Source organism: Pithys albifrons, chromosome 4 (genome assembly GCF_047495875.1).
Source record: "Pithys albifrons albifrons isolate INPA30051 chromosome 4, PitAlb_v1, whole genome shotgun sequence".
NCBI classification, from domain to species: domain Eukaryota; kingdom Metazoa; phylum Chordata; class Aves; order Passeriformes; family Thamnophilidae; genus Pithys; species Pithys albifrons.
The window spans coordinates 51,866,743-51,884,289 of record NC_092461.1 but is presented as its reverse complement, the minus strand read 5'-3'; positions in this window follow the sequence as shown (position 1 = coordinate 51,884,289).

Sequence of the window (17,547 nt, the reverse complement as noted above, 5' to 3'; positions counted from 1 at the left end):
TCATCTGTAAATCTCGCATAGGTAAGTGTAACATTTTCCTACCATAACATCATCTTTAAAAAAAAGAAAAAAAAAGGCACAGCAGTAAAAGTTAAAAGCTGCTGTAAACCTAAGAAAATACATTTGTTCAGCTGAGCCCACATTAAGCTTGATTTGCTTCATTTGGATACAGCTGAAACTGGGTAATCATGAGCTTGTAGTGAGAAATATCAATTTAGCATGTCATTGGTGTGCTAAGGGCTGCCCTGTTCTAATTAAAAATCCACTGTGTTTTTATGGTAGTATTCTGGAGGGTGTCTTGATTTGCTGATGAATACTGACAGGACTATTAAAGCTGTGAAACAACATCACTTCAACGTGGCACAAAATGAAAGAAAAAGCACTGCCATGCTGCTCTTGGGTGTTATTATCCTGATTAAAATTGGAGCCAAAGTGAAAATCATCCCTGGGCAATGCAGTTATTTGTTTATTTATTCATTTAAAATGACTTCATGGTATTGGTAGCTATGTTTCCTGACAGGAACCCTTAAGGCCCTGTGATTATGTGAAGGAGCATTTCTTATTAACCCTTCTTGCTTGTGCCTAGAAGCACAGATGAAGATTAACTGAGTGTGCTGTGTGACAGTACAAATATGGAATATCCAGAGTTGAATGGCACCCTGACTGGTAATGTTTCTTGACATTCTCGGCTATTAAAAATCCTTTTCTCAGCACAGTTTTGGGAGATATGTCAGCAGGCCTTTGAAATTCAATGGGAAAAGAGTCACCTGGATAGAACATAGCGCTTCATTTGTTCCCTAAAATTGCTCACGACAAGCTGAATATACCTATTTTCCCTTTTTTTGCCATGTATTCAAAAATCTAGGAATCATTCAAATGATGATTTGATCCATAACCTAAGCAGTCAAGCCAGAGCCTCACCAGCTTGAGGCTTTGGGGCCAAATCAGGCATTTCTCAGGTCCTTCTATGTAAGATGTGGGAACTGGCAAGTTAGAAATAAAGGAGACTTCTTTGCATAAGGTCCAAACAAGGCTTTTATTTTTTATGCATGATTATAGGGTGATAATTAAATTTTTCCTGTTCTCAGCCAGCACATGAACAGTGCATGGCAGAGTGGAGCATAGGCAGAGAATTGGGCATGGCTGGAAACCTGAGGGCAAAGAAAGATGCTGGTTGGAGATGGGGCTGGCCCCAGGAGTGGATGGTGCCTTCAGCACTGAGTGGAGAGGGCCTCCTCCAAGCCTTGTAGGAATGGGATAAGAAGATTCACCTGACAGCCAAAGTAAAAGTGGGAACAAATAAGCACTCATTTTCAATCCAATAAAGATATTGATAAAATTAACTAAGGCACAAAGGTATGTGAGGAAAAAGACTATCACATGGTACTAAGTCTGTGTGCATTGCCATCACTGGATGCTACTTATAGAACTTACATGCCTGGGATGCAAAGGTCCCAGCACGTAACATATTTAGGAAGAGTCAAAAGGGAAAGGAGAATGGCAGGCCACATAACATGGGTTGTTATCAATCTCTGAGTCACTGGGCATCCTCTCCCTTCCCCTCTTCTTCTCCCCTGCTCCCCTACTCACAGTTTGCACTCTGGTTTCAGAGGAGCTGTGGTGGGAGAATGTGGTGGCGGGAGAAAACAGCTGCTTTGGTCCCACCATCTAACGGGTTTCCCATGAGTGTGCACACCTGTGACAGTACAGCATGAAATGCCCTTCACCCAGGTACAGTCACCAGACAGAATGTTGTCCCAGTAGACAGGAGCTCTTGTGTGGCACTGCTGCTTGGGACTGGGTGCAGTGTTTCAGCACAGTGAAGAAGGGATGGACAGACAGTAGCTTATTCTCAGTGTCTCCTGATACTTTGAGAAAAGAGTTTTGTGTGTTGCTTGCTATTGTTGATTCCTGTGTAGAAGATGGAGATATAGCATCCATTGCTCATCCCTTTGAAGGCCCTACTGAAGCCTGGAGAAGACAGAAAAAATCTATTCAAACCATTTGAGCAACAAAAATTAGAGCATGGCCCTCTGAGGTATTATGTGAAGTAGCTGCACATGGGGAAGCGTCTGGTTACATCTCTTGCAGTTCTTTCTTCCTGACATGGTTCACATGAGGTCATGAAAATTACACCAAATGCTTTTCTGTGAAAAAAACAGGAGATACCTGTAATTAGCTTTCAACAGAATTCACAAAAACACTGTAGTAGGGTTTTTAATGCCTCCCTATACTGTGTGCTGGAATGGAAAAACCCCATAAAATGCTGGAAGTTTCAATTTGAATGACATGTTGGATCTCCCATTCTGTCAACACTAAAATACTGCATATTTTTCAAGACATACTGAATTTTAAACAATTTAGCAGAACTGAACAGTGTAACAGATTTAATCTTAGTGGATATAAAAGAAATAATCACAGAAATATATGCCAAAATTAGACCATAAGAAGGTTATAACCAGATTACTATCTGGAGATAGAATAAACTCTAAATCATATATTCTGTAGCATACTAACAGACTTGATTTTAAATGACTAATATGAAGTCCAAAATTGTGATAACAGAAATAAAAAAAAAAATCACAGGGATAAACTGAGCCAAAACCAGTAGGAAAGATGTTTGCCAGCTTAAGAACAAAAGTAGTATTCAGAGGAGAAGTGGAGGAATTGCCAATTACAGTGGAGGAATAACAGAAGTGTTAAGCAACCACCCTACTAGCAAAAAGATGTTTAAGACAGAATACCACAGAAAATGATGTAAGTACAAGACAGGACTATGGGGTGCACCCCCATTAGGGACATTGACACTATCAAATACTTCCATAAAGTGTCTGTACATCAATGCACACAGTAGCGGGAACAAAGAGGAGAAACTAGAGATCACCAGTCACAGGTCTTAGACCTCATAGCAATTACAGAGACATGGTGGGACAACTCGCATGACTGGTTGTTGCCATGATGGACGGACCAGGAAGGTGCAGTGAGGAATTTGCCCTTTGTGTGAGACAACACTTGGAATGTATCGAGCTCTATCTTGGGATGGCTGACAAGCAGGTAGAGAGTGTATGGGTTAGGATTAAAGGGCAGACTAGTAAGGGTGACACTGTTGTGGGTCTTTGCTACAGGCCACCTGATCAGGAGGAGGAAGTGGATGAGGGCTTCTACAAGGAGCTTGAAACAACCTCAAAGTCACACGAACAGGTTCTTGTGGGGGCCTTTAACTGCCCTGACATCTGCTGGAGAAGCAACATAGCAAAGCACAAATTGTGCAAAAGGTTCCTCAAAACCATTGATGACAACTTCCTGTAACAGGTGGTGGGGGTTCCTGAAGGGAATGGTGTACTCCTTAACCTCATACTAACAAAGAGGGGAGATCTTGTTGGAGATGTGAAAACTGGGTGCAGCCTTGGCTGTAGTGACCATGGGATTATGGAGGTCAGTATTGGACAAGGAGGAAGCAAGATAGAAAGTAAGATTACAACCATGGACTTCAGGAGACCTAACTTTAGCTTCACCTGGAATCTTCTTGAAAATACCCTATGGGAACATGCCCTACAGGGAAGAGAGGTCCCAGACAGTTGATTGCTATCTAAGGATCACTTTCTCCAGGCTCAACAACAAGGTATTCTGATGAGCAAGAAACTGGGCAAAGGGGGCGAAAGACCTGTGTGCTGGTTTAAAGGTGAACCAGCAGGGGAAATGAACTCACCACGAGAGAGATTATAAGTCAGAGCTAAAATTTAATAATAATATTACAATAAAAAAACACTGACACATAAGGGAAATTGCTTTCAACTCACAAAACTCCAGCAGTATAACACAGTGTCCTGGGGCACAAACCCAAGGGGGTTTGTTTGCCCTTGTGCTGAGACCCCTGTGGTTCCCTCAAGTCCAGAGCAAAAGGAAAAGAAAAACCTGTTGGTGCAGGCAAGGGCTGTGGTCTGAGCGAGAGTGGTGATCTCCTCCTGTCAAGGTCCTGCTGCTGCTCTGGATCCGACGAGAAGTTCCCAAGGTCTTCTTACCCACCACTTATGTACCCTCAGAGAGCACCCAGTCCCTCCCCCTGGGCGGGGACTCACACAATGGGTGATTAACTCTGGGAGCCAGGGGGTGTTGAACTGTTGATGGCCCATTAGCAGCTCCGCCCCCCTCAGGCTGGGTGTGAAGGTGATAGTGGCTCCCTGGGCAGCTGCTGCTAATGGCCCATTGACCTTGGGGAATGAATAGAGGGGGTAGAATACACAGCTTTGATCACCCCCACACAGGGTTAGCTGGTCCCTCCTGCTGAACTAGGACATTATCCACTGTTGCAGCCCCTGATTCAGGTGGGTCTGGAGGACCACCTCACAAGTTTCATTTTCACCTTAAAAGGACGTGTTTCCAGCCTCAACCAATTGGAGTCAGACCACCGCACCTGGGGCGGGGTCACATGAGGTCATATATACCTGTGTTTTTGAATAAACTTGGGATTTGCTTGAACATCACATTGGTGTGTGCAGTCTCCCTAGCGCTGGTTTGCAACAATCCACCCCTTATTCTACTCCATCTAGTCATTCCCAAATTAATCCCCTTTTTACCTATACATACATACATATACACATATATACAATGAAACATTACAAACTCTTCTCGCTCAAAATTAGGTCCCCTTGTGGTACACAACGTGTTTCTCCATCTTTTTGCATTACCCACCAAGTGCAACCAGGTCCTTGAGCAAAGACAATCCCTCGGATGGGTTTGCCTTTGTTTGAGGTGGGACTCACCCAAACAGTCTTTCCTAACATACCTCTATACCTCTCATATGGACCACAGGGAGTTTATCTCCATCTACAGTATTCAAGAGTTCTGATTTGGGCAGGGCCAGCTCAATTGATGGAGCCCCGGGTGTTGACCAACCAGGTGGCCTTTGCCAAATGCAGCTCCCAGTGTTTGAAAGTTCCCCCACCCAACGCCTTCAAGGTTGTTTTCAGCAGTCCATTACATCGCTCAACTTTCCCGGCAGCTGGAGCATGGTAGGGGATATGATACACCCACTCAATGCCGTGCTCTCTGGCCCAGGTGTCTATGAGGCTGTTCTTGAAGTGGGTGCCGTTGTCAGACTCTATTCTTTCTGGTGTGCCGTGTCTCCACAGGACTTGTTTCTCAAGGCCCAGGATGGTGTTCCGGACAGTGGCATGAGATACGGGGTATGTCTCCAGCCATCCGGTGGTTGCCTCTACCATGGTCAGCACGTAGCATTCGCCTTGGCGTGTTTGGGGAAGTGTGATGTAGTCAACTTGCCAGGCTTCCCCATACCTGTATTTCGACCACCGTCCACCATACCATAGAGGCTTCACCCGCTTGGCCTGCTTGATGGCAGCACATGTGTCACAGTCATGGATAACCTGTGAGACACTGTCCATGGTTAGATCCACCCCTCGGTCACGAGCCCATCTGTATGTTGCATCTCTGCCCTGATGACCAGAGGCATCATGGGCCCATCGGGCTAGAAACAATTCACCTTTATGCTGCCAATCCAGATCTACCTGAGAGACTTCAATCCTGGCAGCTCGATCCACCTGCTCGTTGTTACGATGCTCCTCATTAGCCTGGCTCTTGGGTACATGAGCATCTACGTGACGGACCTTCACACTCAGCTTCTCTACCCGGGCAGCGATGTCCTGCCACATCTCAGCCGCCCAGATGGGTTTCCCTTTGCGCTGCCAGCCGGCCTTTCTCCAACGCTCCAGCCATCCCCACAGAGCATTGGCCACCATCCAAGAGTCAGTGTAAAGGTAGAGTCTTGGCCACTTCTCTCGTTCAGCGATATCCAAAGCCAGCTGAACAGCTTTCAGCTCTGCAACCTGACTTGATCCACCTTGTCCTTCAGTCGCTTCTGCAACTCGACATGTAGGACTCCATACAGCTGCTTTCCATTTCTGGCTTGTCCCTACAATGCGGCAAGAGCCATCTGTGAAGAGAGCATATCGCTTCTCCTCTTCTGGTAGCTGGTTATATGGTGGGGCCTCCTCAGCTCGTGTCACCTGCTCCTCTTCTTCTTCAGAGGACAATCCGAAACTCTCACCTTCCGGCCAGTTAGTGATGATTTCCAAAATCCCAGGGCGATTAGGATTCCCTATCCGGGTTCGCTGCGTGATCAGAGCGATCCACTTACTCCATGTGGCATCAGTGGCATGATGGGTAGAAGGAGCTTTTCCTTTGAACATCCAGCCCAACACTGGTAGTAGGGGTGCCAGGATGAGCTGTGCCTCAGTGCCAATCACTTCTGAGGCAGCTCGAACTCCTTCATAAGCTGCCAGGATCTCTTTCTCAGTTGGGGTGTAGCTGGCCTCAGATCCTTTGTATCCCCGACTCCAGAATCCCAGCGGTCGTCCTCGAGTCTCCTCAGGTACTTTCTGCCAGAGGCTCCAGGATGGGCCATTCTCCCCGGCTGCAGTGTAGAGCACATTCTTCACATCCTGTCCTGTCCTGACTGGCCCAAGGGCTACTGCATGGGTAATCTCCTGTTTAATCTGCTCAAAGGCTTGTTGTTGTTCAGGGCCCCACTGGAAATCATTTTTCTTCCGTGTCACAAGGTAGAGAGGGCTTACAATCTGACTGTACTCAGGGATATGCATCCTCCAAAACCCCACAGCGCCTAGGAAAGCCTGAGTTTCCTTCTTGCTGGGGACATAGCTGCTATTTTGTTGATCACCTCTGTTGGAATCTGACGACGCCCGTCTTGCCACTTCACTCCTAGGAACTGAATTTCCTGAGCAGGTCCCTTGACCTTACTTCGTTTAATGGCAAAACCAGCTCTTAGGAGAATCTGGATTATCTTCTTTCCTTTCTCAAAAACCTCCCCTGCTGTGTTCCCCCATACAATGATGTCATCGATGTACTGTAGATGTTCTGGAGCCTCACCCTTTTCCAGTGCAGTCTGGATCAGTCCATGGCAAATGGTGGGACTGTGTTTCCACCCCTGGGGCAGTCGATTCCAGGTGTACTGCACCCCCTTCCAGGTGAAAGCGAACTGCGGCCTGCACTCTGCTGCCAACGGAATGGAGAAAAAGGCATTGGCAATGTCAATGGTGGCATACCACTTGGCTGCCTTGGACTCCAGCTCATACTGAAGCTCCAGCATGTCCGGCACAGCGGCACTCGGGGGGGTGTGACCTCATTGAGACCACGGTAATCCACCGTCAGCCTCCACTTTCCACTGGACTTTCGTACTGGCCATATGGGGCTATTAAAGGGTGAATGAGTCTTGCTGACCATCCCTTGGCTCTCCAGCTCACGAATCATCTTGTGTATGGGGGTCACAGAGTCTCGGTCAGTGCGGTATTGCCGATGGTGCACTGTGGCTGTGGCCAGCGGTACCAATTGTTCTTCAACTTTCAGCAGTCCCACAGCAGAAGGGTCCTCTGAGAGGCCAGGCAAGGTGCTCAGCTGTCTGATTTCCTCTGTCTCCACAGCAGCTATGCCAAAGGCCCAACGCAGTCCTTTTGGGTCTTTGAAATATCCATTCCTCAGGTAGTCTATGCCAAGGATACATGGGGCTTCTGGACCAGTCACAATGGGGTGTCTATGCCATTCCTTCCCAGTCAAGCTGACTTCAGCTTCCAGTACAGTCAGCTGTTGGGATCCCCCTGTCACCCCAGAAATAGAGATGGATTCTACCCCGACGTATCCTGATGGCATCAACGTGCATTGTGCACCAGTGTCCACTAAAGCTTTGTATTTCTGTGGGTCTGATGAGCCAGGCCACCGAATCCACACAGTCCAATAAACCCGATTGTCCCTCTCCTCTACCTGGCTAGAGGCAGGGCCCCCCTAGTTCTGGTCATGGTATTCACTGCGCTCTCCCTGTGAATATGACCGGGAGGTTCCTTCAAGAGGATCGGGCATAACATCATCATTCCTATACTGTCTGGAGCCTTGCCCACGAGAGACCGGAGCAGCCTTCAACCTTGAAGAATTCCCTGTGTTAGTTGTGCCTCTTTGCAATTCACATACCCGAGCTGCTAAGGAAGAGGTGGGTTTCCCATCCCACTTCCTCATATCTTCTCCATGCTCATGGAGATAAAACCACAGATTGCCGCGTGGAGTGTACCCTTTCTCCTTAGCTGGAAGACGCCTGCTCCTGATGGCAGAGACTCTCATTTTTTCTGGAGAGATATGAAAGAGTCCTTCCTTAATCTTCTCTTCCAGTTCAGCCAGTTTTGTTTCCACAGCTGAGACGTGGGCTCGTAATGGAGCAGTGACAGTGTCTTCATAAATCCTGAGTTTGCTGACCAGTGCACCCACCTTGTCTTCTCCCTCTCTCCACTGCAATGTTGCAAGGTAGCGAGAATACATTTCTGGCCCAAGTCGTGCAAATTTTAACCACATCTGGGATGTGCACTGGACACCATCTGGACTTTTAGGGAATCTCTCATCCTCTGAAAAGATTATCTCCAGTACGGCTAATTCCCTTAAGCACCGGATACCTTGTTCCATCGTGTTCCATTGTCCTTGCTGTACGTGGAGGTCCTCCTTACAAAGATATCTCTCCCTCACACTTGACAACAGTCGCCACCAGAGGCTGAGAGTTTCCTGTCTCTTTCCAATGCCCTGATGAATGACAACATCTTGAGAAAGGGATCCCAGCTGCCTCGCCTCCCTCCCATCTAGAATTGTATCATTGGCTGCAGCATCCCAGATTCGAAGTAGCCAGGTCAAGATGGACTCATTTGCCTGTCGTGTGAACTCTCTCCGGAGCTCACGCAGCTCTCCCAGGGATAGGGACCGGGTGATTATTTCTGGCTCCATTTCTTCTGCTTGAGATGAAGGTCCTGACTCTTCCTTGTCATGCGCTATACGAACTGATTTGGTCTTTGATTTTCTTTTCTGGACAGGGGCAACTGCTATCGGTTTCTGTTGTCCTTCTGGCTCCTCCATGGTTTGTGTGGACATGGTGCTGGTTGATTTGTTTCCCTTTCTCTCTGGCTCAGCTGTGGTTTGTGTGGGCATGGTGCTGGTTGATGTGTCTCTTCTCTCTGGCTCAGTCATGGTTAGGGTGGACATGCTGCTGGTTGATGTATCTCTCTTCCTCTCTGGCTCAGCCGTGGTTTGGGTGGACATGGTGCCTGTGGATTTGCTCCTTTTCTCCTCCTCCTGATGATGCTGTACCACACCAAGCAGTGTGCGGTAGGCAGTGGCCAGGGCCCAGCAGGTTGCTGTGAGCTGCACCTCTCTGGGACTACCAGAGCATCTTCCTTTCACATAGCTTAGCATTTTGGCAGGGTCCTGCAGATGTTCTGGGGTGAATTTCCAGATCATTTGAGGAGAGAAGGTCTCCAAATACTGGCCCATATCTTCCCACTTCCCGTGCCACTCAACATCATCCGCTCCCAGGGCAGGCCTCCAGCAAGTCTCCTTAGAAAGCCCAGTTCTGACCCTAAACATGGTGTATACAGTACAGAGGAGACAAAGCAACACTAACAGCACTAACAGTAGGATTATGCTGTCCCTAACATCAAAAGGAAGCTCAATATTTTCAATGATTCTTGTAGCAGAGGTGAAAAGGTGGAAGTAACCATCTCCGCCTGTTTTCCCCACAGTCTGGGTGCTATTTTTAATGAGACCCCAGAGGTAACAACCCAAACCAGGACAGGCACACCAGACTGAATATACATTCACAATGAAATTCATTGCTTCTGATGTTATGACAACATAAACATAGTATATTAATAAAGCAATTTTGATCCTTCTCCCTGGTATTAAAGAGAGCATCAAAATAGGCACATGGTTCCCCATGTGTCGAAATATGAACAGGCCCAGATACACCATCCACATGAATACATCAAGCAACATGGTAATCAGGGAGTTTCTGTATCCAAATACACAAAATGAAATTGTAATTCTGACTTCTCTCTCGTGGCCCCACGTTGGGCGCCAAAAGATATGCTGGTTTAAAGGTGAACCAGCAGGGGAAATGAACTCACCATGAGAGAGATTATAAGTCAGAGCTAAAACTTAATAATAATATTACAATAACAACACTGACACACAAGGGAGATTGCTTTCAACTCACAAAACCCCAGCAGTATAACCCAGTGTCCTGGGGCACAAACCCAAGGGGGTTTGTTTGCCCTTGTGCTGAGACCCCTGTGGTTCCCCCAAGTCCAGAGCAAAAGGAAAAGAAAAACCTGTTGGTGCAGGTGAGGGCTGTGGTCTGGGCGAGAGCAGTGATCTCCTCCTGTCAAGGTCCTGCTGCTGCTCTGGATCCGACAAGAGGTTCCCGAGGTCTTCTTACCCACCACTTATGTACCCTCAGGGAGTACTCAGTCCCTCCCCCTGGGCGGGGACTCACACAATGTGTGATTAACTCTGGGAGCCAGGGGGTGTTGAGCTGTTGATGGCCCATTAGCAGCTCCGCTCCCCTCAGGCTGGGTGTGAAGGTGATAATGGCTCCCGGGGCAGCTGCTGCTAATGGCCCATTGACCTTGGGGAATGAATAGAGGGGGTAGAATACACAGCTTTGATCACCCCCACACAGGGTTAGCTGGTCCCTTCTGCTGAACTAGGACAGATGGGCATATGCTCATAAATGAAGAAGATTGTTTAATAGAATATAATAGAACATTTCCAACTGGAAAGGACCTACCATGATCACCGAGTCAAACTGCCTGACCACTTCAGACCTGAACAAAAGTTAGCATATGTTATTAAGGGTTTTATCCAAATGCCTTTTGCACACTGACAGGCTTGGGGCACCCACCACCTCTAAGAAGCCTTTTCTAGTGTTTGACCATCCTCTCAGTAACAAAAAAATGCTCCTTTATGTCCTGTATAAGCCTCCCCTGGTGCATCTTTGAACCATTCCCATATGTCCTATGTTTCCTCTGGTAATTTTGAAGGACCTTCACATCCTTGTTTAACTGTGAGGCCCAGAACAGCACACAGTGCCCAAGGTGAGGCCACACCAACACTGTACAGCGGGACAGTCACCTCTGTTGACCAGCTGGTGATGCTGAGTTTGGTGCACCCCAGGAGGGGCTTTGCCCTCTGAGCTGCCCAGGCACACTGTTGACTTCTACTAAGCCTGCTGCTGACCAACACCTCCAGATCCCTTCCTGCAGAGCTTCTTTCCAGCCACACCATCCCAGACTCAGAACCTGCATTCGGACTTGCTATAGTTGATGCCATTAATCACTGCCCAATGCTGCAAGTACCTAGATCCCTCTGCAAGGCATCTTGTCCTTGAAAAGAGTCAGTGACACCTTCTAGTTTGATATCATCTGCAAACCTGCTAATGATGTATTCAACTCCTACATCCACATATCACCCTATTATAGAAGGACTATCAAATTAGTTAAAAAGGTCTTTCCACTTATGAGCCCATGATGGCTGTGGCTGATAATTGAATTATTCTTTAAGTACCTTTTAAAGACTGGTCTACCCTGACGAAACTCTTGCTGTTCATGGGCAACCATCTATGATACCTGCAACACTTTTAGCATGCAGCTGTGCTGGTTTTGGCTGGGATGGAGATAGTTTTCTTCACAACACCTATTATGGGGCTGTGTTTTGAATTTGTGTTGAAAACAGTGTTGGTAATTCCGGGATGTTTTTGTTATTGCTGACCAGTGATTACACAGTATCAAGGCCTTTTGCGCTTCTCATAACACCTCCCAGATGAATAGGCTGGGGGTGCACAAGGAGTTGGGAGGGGACACAGCTGGGACAGCTGACAAAAGGGATATGCCAGACCATATGTTGTCATGCTCAGTGTATAAAGCTGGGAGAAGAATAAGGAAGGGAAGGATGACTGGAGTGATGGGGTTTGTCTTCCTAAGTCACTGTTATATGTAGTGGGGTCCTGCCATCCTGGAGATGGCTGAACACCTGCCTAGCCATTGGAAACAGGGAATTAATTCCTTGTTTTGTGTTGCTTGCATGCACAGCTTTTGCTTTACCCATTAAATTGTCTTTATTCCTGCCCATGAGTTTTGTTACTTTTACTCTTCTTATTCTCTCCCCTATCCCACTGTCAAAGAGTGAGTGAGCGGCTGAGTAGGGTTGAGCTGCTGACTGGGATTAAATCATGGCAACATCTAATGAGAAAACTGGAAATATATTGCTAGGGATATATATTTAGGTATTAATGAGAAAAATATAAATCTCAGGCTCTCTTTAAGAATCAAGATGCCTTTATACTCACTAAGAAGCCTGAGGCTTCAATAAGATGAAAATCAAACCCTGTAAATAACAGATCGTTAATTATGTGTCTTTTCTTCTTCTGCAATATGGCATCCAAATTATTAATCAAACTATTCTAAATAGATTAAGTATTATTCTAAATAGATTAAGTATTTCTATGCCTTAGCTGGTTTATGAACAGTGATTTTAGAATCTTCAGGTTTCCTTCTATTAAGGGTTGGGTTTTCCTTCCCTATATCTTTGACAGTGGATCCTATTCCCAGTGAGGATATGCCAGTGTATCCTAAGAGTCTTTCTGGAACGCAGGAGATAAGGTCTTGCCAAGAAATGCAGTCATGGATGCAAGTGGAGACAGGGAGCAATTTGCCCACAGCTCCCATGAGACTGAACAGTCCACAGTGGGTAATTAAAAATATATTTTGTATTTTATATTCTTGTGATTTTTTTTGGTTTTGTTTTGATGGCACGTCCACTTGCCCAACCCCTTTTTCCAATGCTTTCTTTTATGATTCAAGTGCCATTTCAATTTCCACTGAAGTTAGTTTCCTGTTGGTGAAAGGGAAGATAGCACTGGATATGCTCAGCTGCAGAACTAGCTCTGTATAGCAAAACTACAAGCCCAGTATAGTAACTTTGAATTTGGAATTTTCAGGCAAACCAACGACTTCTTAGGAACTGGGAAATGCTCCCAAGTGCCACAAAACTGAGGTGCTGAAGTTTGATGCCAGTGGATAAAGAGGTGCTGGGACAATACACAGCAGGAGGTTCCAAATACGTGCACCTATATCAGCATCAATCAACAAAGTGAAACTGCCTTTGGAGATTATTCAGACATGTCTGTGCTGTGCCTAGCAATGCTGAGTTTATAGAAAGGCCCAGCCAGAAAAGCACTCTACAACAAGATATATTAACAAAAGTGACATCCAAAGTAGTAAAATAAATGTTTCATTCCTTCATCTTCCCATATCCATCTCAGACATCCAGCTAACTCTAATAAGACTTTACACTATAATACTTTACTAATACAACTATTTCAAATTAATATAATTATTTTGATAGATACTTGGAAGTTCATTTTACACTCTTCGCCCACTGAAGGCTTTCCAGTTATGGGACAGTGTTAGGCTTTTTTTCCATGCTGTAAATGTATTAAACCTAAAAGCCACAGTAGCTTTTGAAACACTAACAATATCACTTAGTGCTTATATTACCCTTTACATCTTCAGAGCCTTTTATGAACAGCCATGAATGAAATAGGGTAATAGCTTTATTGTATTGCAAACCTGCTTTGCTATTCCTCCAGCTGCTTCAGCAGTTCTCATCCTGGTGCCTGTGAGAACAACACACTGATGCTTCAGATCACTAACCACTGAAACTGAGCTGTGGAGCGTTGTGATTTTCCCTGTAGCTTGCCCAAAGGCAAATTAGACACTACATATTAAAATTTTGGTAAGACTCTGCCAGCAGATGTGTGCTTAACATCGTCAGGTGCCATGTTGCCAAGGGCCCCTTCTCTATCTGCTGTCACCTGATTCGGACTGTAAGGTGTTTGGGTGCCAGCCAGCATCCTTTAGCTTGGCAGGGTGTCCAGAGCAGTCTTGGTGCATGACTTAGAGCTTGTAGGAGTGTAACATGACTTACTGTATATTGTCATCAAGGAAGACTTTTCCAGTTGCTAATAGTGGGGAAAATCATAGTGCCTTACACAGAGGGGAATACCAACATGGTTTGGACCCCACTCTGGGGCTCAGCTGTTCACGATGATGCTCCTGCCCTTGGCCTACAGAGGTGTAGGCCATTGCCCAAACCATGGAGAGGGAGACAAAGCTCAGCTGGAGCAGGGGAGAAGCAAACAGTGTGGAAAATACCTAGCAACCCTTCAATTCTCCAAAGGCTCTCTTGCAAAAGGAGAGGCTGAGATTACTGAGGTACCTGGCCTGTGTCCTCCTTCCATCTGTAGACTTATCTGCTTGCAAGGGATGGGAGATGATTTTGGCTGCTTCCTTCTCCCAAGGTGCCCCCACCTTCTCCACAGGTGTCCCCAGGATGCATCCTAGCTGGCATTGCTCCTTTGTGACCAACTGTGTCACACCAGGTCCTGGGGCCACCAGCCTGGCAGGGGCTATGCTGCATCTCTGGGGGTTGCTCTGCACCACACAAGCACAATGGCAAGGCTGCTACATTTGCTTTGCAGAAAGTAAACTGGATGTCAAGTGCTTTTCCCATCTGGCATCTATTAAAATAACGTGTGTGTGAGCGTATGTGTGTGTGTGTGTTTGTCCATGTGTATGTGTGTGTAAAAAATGTGGACACACTCTCTGATTTCAAATATAGAACAAAATGCATGTTTCAAATTATGTTTTAATTTTGGCTCTTTTGTTAACTTGAAAGATCCTTTATATTAGAGTTTGTGCAAACTATTTTACTTAACATCTTATCTGTAACAGATTGCATAAGCATGACTGTTATCTGCATTAGTCATCACTTTAGACCATTGAATATAACTCATGGCAGTCTGGATTTAATGAATGTTTGAATTAACCTATACCTAATTTCTTGTGTTTTAAAACCTAAATCTCATTGAAAGCTGAGCTTTGTTTACTTCCCAAAATCGATCTGAGGGCCATTTGGAACACTTAGTGTATTCTAAAACGTGATCGTATCAACAATACATGCTCAAGTTTGTTTTAACTTGAGTTTTTCTTTCCTAGTTTACATAAATCATTTAAAAAAATCGTTCACTTTTTTGGATCATAATGTACTCACTTGGCTTTTAGACCTACATAGCTTGCAGGCCAATTTTTCAAACAGGATTCTAAAGCTATTTGTGGATTACTCTCTGTTTGCTACTTGTAATCTGCATTCCTGAGGCAAGCATACTAAAATGACAGGATTTTCATCGAGCTAAGTGATTATACTAAATAGGGCAATTTTGGGTGCTCTTAGCTTCTGTGTTTAAAAATACAACACAGAAGAAATCAACACCACATTTTCTGTTAAACCACAGAGGGCACTGTTCTTAATATAAAATGGCCCTGTTATATATACTCTTGTCAGTCTTCATTAAGCAATTAATGTTACGAGCTTAAATTTGGCCTTCCCTGCCCTCTCTTTTCCTTCTTCAATTTAAAAATTGACTAGGTGTATTATATTAATGCACACTCTCATGTTCTTTCGGTGTTTGGTATCAAATACTACCTTGGAGCATCCCTCCTCTCCTTACTGCTTCACCACACCACTGGAGTCAGAAAGTTTCCTTTCCAGCAATAGCTCTGGAGATGTAGTGATAGAAACTGCCTTGTGATGGTTAATTAGCATTCTGCATTTGAACTGGCTCTTTTGGCTGGAGGTATTGAAGAAAGGAAGGCAAGGCAGCACTGACAACAGCTTTTTCCTCTGGTGCTTTCAGCCAGGATACAGTAGAAACAGAGCAACAGTGAGGTTGAAAATCAATTGGCTATACCAGTTTTGCCGTTGTTGTTTATTTATCTATTCCTTGAAGTATTCCGAACAAAACATGATGGCATATTCAGTTTTCTCAATAGAAAAAAAAATTCCAAAATACAGGCTTTTATAAAAATAAAGATTTTTTTTTTCCAATTCCATGTTTTTGTTCATTTGTTTGTTTCTAAAAGATGCTGAAAGCAATATCAGAATTCCATGTGAAATATGGGACTTGTTTGGTCTTAGAGTTTTGTTGATACAAAGTGGGCTTAGGTCATTGTGCAGAATGTTGCATACAGACAATATAAACTGTTTAGAATGTAAAAATCCTCTTAGATTAAAGGAAAGAAATAAAAAGGAGAAATTGAGAAAACTGTCAACATCAAATTAATGGAAAGATTCTTGTTCACTTGTGCTCATGTTAACAAGTTTGGGACATTCCGGAAGCCTAGGAAGTATTATTTCAATTGCTATTCGTTCAATTAAAGATGTATTTTAGCAGTTCCTCTCCCCTCTAAGACTGACCTTTATGAACTCTGCTGACTAATTTAATTTCATGTTTGATTGAGAGCTAGATATTTCTGGGATAAATTTTTTCCATTTCACTTTTCCAACCTGTGTATAAAGCTGGTGCCAACATCTGTGAGATACTTTGCAGCTCTTGATGACACACTGCATGGTCTTAGCCAGACACAGCAGGTTTTACTTTCTCTGTGCCTGGCCAAAGACACAGTTAGGACACAAATGATTGTTCATGTTGCAAGCACTTGAAAAGGATTGCCATAATAGTGTGTTTCTGGAAAATAGGGTTGCCCAGGATCCCCTGATGGGGCTTAGGCAACTTGTGATTTCATCACTGGGCAACCTATTCCAATGCTAAATTCATTCTTGGTGGATTTTTTTCTTTATACTCATATTGAATCCCTTTCGGTCCAGTTTATACCTGGTGTCTCTAATCTTCCTCACATGTCCCCAGATAGACCTTTGAAAAACTCCTCACCAGGCACTACCTAGGGTACTACCAACAACTACCCTTTGAAATGGACAATTGAAACAGTTTTGCTTTCATCTTTTCATCCAGCCATCAGGACTGTAAAGACTTACCTTGGATATAAGAATGCTACAAGAGGCTTTGTGGACAATGTTGCTAAAGAAAGCCTTTCCTCCATCAGGAAATTACTCATGAAAAGGGCACTGTTCTTGGGGCTACATTTTAAAGGGTCAATTTTTAAGAGAGCTAATGGAGATTGTCCAGAGAAATGGAAATTTCTCTGCTGATTTCTAAGGGGTTTTAGTTTAGAATATGAGATGGTACATTGAATTTCCCTTCTGAGAGTAGTCAATCAACTCATCCCTTGATACAAGGTGAAGTATGATAAATTTTTGGAAGTTTCTTCTAAAGCATGCAATAGTAAAGGTCCAGTCTTTTAAAACCTGAATAGGAGATTTTTTATACTGTCAAACAGGCAAATTCTGCTGCACAGCTGGAGTGTTACTTTCTTTGAGGGCAAGGACATTATCCTGCAGTTGAGGTTACATGCTTGTGTTATGTGTTTTAGGATTGGGTCTGCATTACCATGGGATAGTTATAAAAACACGCAGACGGTTCTAAAGAAGAATCTGATTTTTCAAAACGTTCTTCTTTGCCTGTCTGATTTTCAAAAACTGGAAACTTAATCTGGGAAGTAGGGCCACAAAGTCATTACAAAAGCCCTGCACAGCACAACTCTTGCTGTTTTTGGCTTTTCTGTCTCCTTCATATGCCAATTCATTTCTAGCAATGCTTATCAAGGGATCATAAGCTTTTTCCATCTCATTTGGTTTTTGAACCCAAAATTCAGCATTCTGCAATATAGACTATTGGAACTGCTTTAATTTGCTAAGTTTAGGCACATCCTGAGTATCTAAATATTACTAGAC